Here is a 5188-nt window from a genome sequence, read left to right as displayed (position 1 = left end):
AAAAAGTCCTAAAGAATGGTTGCATATGCCCCTGAACTTTATGAAAGTGGAAAAAACCTAGTAGATGTAAAATGATGAATTAGGGAGTTAATAATAATTATGAAGGCCTTTAATATCTACAAACAAAAACATTCTTTTGGCGAGAGGACAAACTCTTATAAACAAGTATAATTGATGTATTATGGAAAACTTTTGATATCAGAGTCCATAGTCAAAATTCCCTTAACAAGGATTTATTGAGAACATACAACAGGCCAGGTTCTGCTATGAAATGGGGATTCCATAGAAAATAGACATTACCCATACTTGCTTAAAATAAATGGGGTTTGGATTTTTTTAATAAGAGTGAATGTAACAAAGTAAAACATTAATTGGAAAAAGGAAAACTAGAATGACAAAACTATGATGATGATGATATTTTTGGCAGTGGGAAAAAAAGTAAATGACTTTAGATAATAATATATTGAATCTGAGTTTTCAGTACTATTCACAGATTTTAGAGAATTACTTACCAGCTCTTGGAAGACATCACTGCCCTTAAATCTCAATTTATGTCCATACCAAATTTTACTGAGTTGTAGGTCAAACCAGGAAGTACAGAACATGCATATATCTGCAACTTCATTCAAATGTTAATCTTTAAATATTCCTAACATTAGCACAAAACAGTGTTCACATTCCAGGGTATCAAAATACAATTAGTTTTATTTCATAATGAAGAATCTTGATTTAAGTAAAATAAAATAAAAAAGAAAAAGAAAAATCATTTGTATTTTATCAGGGACTTATTTGTACATTTGCATCCCTAAACTGAAAATAAAAACTGATTTCATTTATGAAATTACAACTTATGAGCATTTTAGCTTTTTTTTTTTTTTTTCTAATTTAGGGGGGAAAAAACGTGTTATTCATGATGGAACATGAGAATCACAGTTCCATCGGTGATTTCATTCTTTTAGGAGTCTTTTCTTCTTCTCAATCAAGTCCGGTTTTCTTCTCCTTTATATTCATCATTTTTTTTTTATTATGGCTATTACAGAAAACACAATCATTGTCCTCCTTATCCACAGGAACTCAAGACTCCACACTCCAATGTATTTCCTGCTCAGCCATCTGTCTTTCATGGACATTTTGCATATTTCCAATATCATTCCCAAAATGTCAGGCAGCAGAATTATTTCATTTGCAGGTTGTGGCTTCCAGATATTTCTATCCCTCACCCTCCTGGGTGGTCAGTGTCTTCTCCTGGAAGCAATGACTTATGACCGCTATGTAGTCATCTGTCATCCACTGCACTATCTCATTTTTATGAGTGACTATGTCTGCATCCCCATGGCTGGAGGGTCCTGACTTGTTGGCACTGTCAACTCCATAGTCCACACAGCTTATGACATCCACTTTCCCTTCTGTGACTCAAGAGTCATTGATCACCTTTTCTGTGAAGTACCTGCCATGTTGAAGTTGTCCTGTGTGGACACAACATTCTACCAATGAGGAGCTTATGTAAGTGCCATAATTTTTCTGTTAACCCCTGTCACCTTAATCTTTGCTGTCCAAATTCTCCTTACTGTCCTTCAAATGAAATCATCAGAAGCACAGAAAAGTAATTTTCTACCTGTTCCTTCCACATGATTTTGGTCACAAGGTACTAAGGGTCATTTATTTTCACATACATGAGACCCAAATCATACCACATTCTAGGCCAGGACAAATATTTAGCAATATTCTATATCATCCTCACATACACACTGAACCCTATCATCTACAGCTTTAGGAATAAAAATGTTCTGGAGGTAATGAGAAATATGCTCTAAAATAACTTTCTCCATTAAAGATAATAATAAAAATGCTTGTGTTTTCTAAATATTTGATACTTAATGTTATCCATTATTTATATGTCTGGAAAGAAAATCAATGTTTCTATCCATCAAGAGTGGAAAGTGGATATTCCCAAAACCTTGCTGATAATAAACAAATTTTTATAGGTATTTGCTTTATACATACATCTATCTAAAAATGTATTTTTCCTTCCTACTAAAATTTTAAGTAGTTTTAAAAATTGACTTTTACACTACAGTAACATTTTATGGGATCTATTTATCCTTTATATCTTATTAAACAGTAAAAATTATAATGCCAATATTGCAACAGTTGTCAAAAATTCATAAAAATATATGCAAAGTGGGTGTAGGTTTGAAAAATGCAAAAACTTCTAGTTATAAGATACATAAATTAAAAATACATAAGTCCTGCAATATAATCAACATCATGATAACTATAGTTAATAATGTTCTATTGTATATAAAGAAGTTCGTAAAAGATTAGGTTTTAGAAGTTCTCATGGTAAGAATATAAATTATAACTATGAATGGTGATAGGTCATAACAAAATATTGTGAAGATCATTTTACAATATGTACATATACCAAAAATTTTCTGCTGTACACCACAGAATGGTATGATTATATCAATTGTATTTCATTAGAACAGAAAAAAAAAATCAATGAATGTATCTTTATTACTTAATACTTAAGTGTGTATTATTTATATTATTAAATATGTATTTAATATAGTAATTCATTTTATAATACATTCAACATACTCCATGCATTGAACATTAGTTAATAATATTACTAAGAAAAACTTTCATTAAAAGGTATTTAATAAAGCATTAAATTTTATTAATGTGGGTTCTAAATAGTGAAAACACTTCATTTTTGAAATCCACAATCACATTTTCTTGCACAATGATATGAGCAAGTACTGCATGTAATAATTGCCATACATCAACTGCATCCTTGCCCTAGTACTCTTGTATCTTTTAATTATGTTTTTATTGTGAGTATCTGAGCAAGAAGGCTACACTTCTGTACAGAGAAAGTGATGTAGAGAAGGAAGAAAAACAGTCTAGCAGGCACAGGCAATTTCTATTCTTGCTCCCTTTCAAGCTTAGATGAAAAGGAATTTGGGAAACTCAAACCAATGCAACTGCATGCATCACTCTGTGCTCAATTGGAAGTTTTTAAAAACAAAGACAAACCATGAGAGACTATGGACTCTGAGAAACAAACTGTGGGTTTTGGAGGTGAGAAGGGTGAGTGATTAGGTGAACCTGGTGGTCAGTATTAAGGAGGGCATGTATTGCAAGAAGCACTGGGTGTGCTGCATAAATGATGAATCTTGGAACACTGAAAAAAATAAAATTAAAAAAAAAAGAAAAAATAATTTCCAAACTCCACTTGAAATATCCACTTCTCATTGAATAGTTTGTTTTGAAACCTTTGTTACTGAAGTGAGAAACATACAAACAAATACACATACACACACACACATTAATTGTGAGAAAACAAGTGATGACCCTTTGCTAGAAGCAAACAATTGTATTAATAAATGAATCCTAACAGTTGTGTCTTGCTTTACATTTACACACAGATTTATAATTATAAATCTTTTAGCATTTCATCTTTAAAGATATTATAAGCAAATAAAGTTTCTATGAAGAATTAATTCAAATGTTTTTATTGTAACAAAAACCACACTACATTTAATGAGGTAATCATTTTATCTATTTATTTTTTACTAGAAATTGAAGGCTTTATTGATATGGCAATGAGAATATAGCAGAAACAAATAATAACCATTGTATTAACTAATGAATTAATAAAGGAATTGTCTAAAAGTCAGAAACAAGGCAGGAGTTCCCCCTGATTACTACTAGTATCCAACCTTGTTATGGAAACTATAGTCAATGAAAAATGGGAGAAAATGGAATAAAATATACATAGGTTGGAAAAGATGATGCAAACATAATTATTTCCCAAGATATATTTTCATACAGAGAAAACCCAAGATGATAATTTAAAATAATATTGAAACCAATAAGTATGGTCATTAAAGTGTAGAGAAAAAATAGGTAAGCAGTCCTGTTGCTTTTCTTCACACATCAATTGTCTGTTAGAAAATTTAATGGAAAGGAGATCCATTCGTGATACAGTGAAATCATTAAATACAATATATTTAAAAAGAAATGTGAAAAGTCTTTTTGAAGAAACCTAATTTCCCTGATAAAAATAAAGAGATGGAAGACAAATAGGTGAAGAATTAAGTAGCAGTGGTCAATGACTTAGGTTACTCTGGTAGGATATGGTTTACCATATATCTCACTAGCTAAATGGAAAAGCAAATAACAGCAGAGGGTTCGATAGAATGTGATCAGAAAATCTCATTAATGTGGTCAAAGTTCCAGATTCAATAAGTTTTTGAATCATTTAACAATCTTCAATACATTGTATTACATCAAATTAACTGAATAATCTTATTGAATATATATATATATATATATATATATATATATATATATATACTGTGTGCACTTCATTCCACTGATTCAGTCATTCACTGATAGACATTTAGGTTGTGTCTATTATATTGGATGCTCGGTATAATACCACAATGAATATGAGTGGGCTATATCTTTGAGATTTTTATTTCATTTTCATTTCATTTTGATATATACCCAGAATTGGAATTGGAATTGCTAGATAATAATAAAGTTCTAATTCTTCTTTAATTGTTGAGGAGCTTCCATAACGTTTTCCATAGTGGCTGAATCAATTTACATTCCCAACAACAAAACACAAGCTCTCTTTTTCCACATGTTTCCACATTTTTGCCAATACTTGTTAATTCATGTCATTTTAAAAATTTTTTAATTTATTTTGAGCATAACAACATTCAAAGAAGAAATAATACCTACTCTCCTGAAGCTGTTTCAAAAAAATATAAGCAGAAGGAAAACTTCCAGACACTCTTTTTATTTTATTTTTTTTATTTTATTATTATTTTTTATTTTCAGCATAACAGTATTCCTTGTTTTTGCACCACACCCAGTGCATGCATTCCGGGCCCTCTCTAATACCCACCACCTGGTTCCCCCAACCTCCCACCCGCCGCCCCTTCAAAACCCTCAGACTGTTTTTCAGAGTCCATAGTCTCTCATGGTTCACATCCCCTTCCAATTTCCCCCAACTACCTTCTCCTCTCTAACTCCCCTTGTCCTCCATGCTACTTGTTATGTACCACAAATGGCTAAAACCATATGATAATTGACTCGCTTTGCTAGACTTATTTCACTCAGCATAATCCCTTCCAGTCCCGTCCATGTTGCTACAAAAGTTGGGTATTCATCC

The 5188-nt window shown here is 31.5% G+C and overlaps 1 pseudogene; it reads left to right on the top strand.

Annotated features, from left to right (window-relative positions):
- The first annotated feature begins 910 nt into the window (after positions 1 to 910).
- Positions 911 to 1832, top strand: LOC125099684 (olfactory receptor 2AJ1-like; annotated as a pseudogene).
- Positions 1833 to 5188: the final 3356 nt, after the last annotated feature.

Source organism: Lutra lutra, chromosome 5 (genome assembly GCF_902655055.1).
Source record: "Lutra lutra chromosome 5, mLutLut1.2, whole genome shotgun sequence".
NCBI lineage: Eukaryota > Metazoa > Chordata > Mammalia > Carnivora > Mustelidae > Lutra > Lutra lutra.
This window is presented reverse-complemented; position numbering and strand designations above follow the sequence as displayed.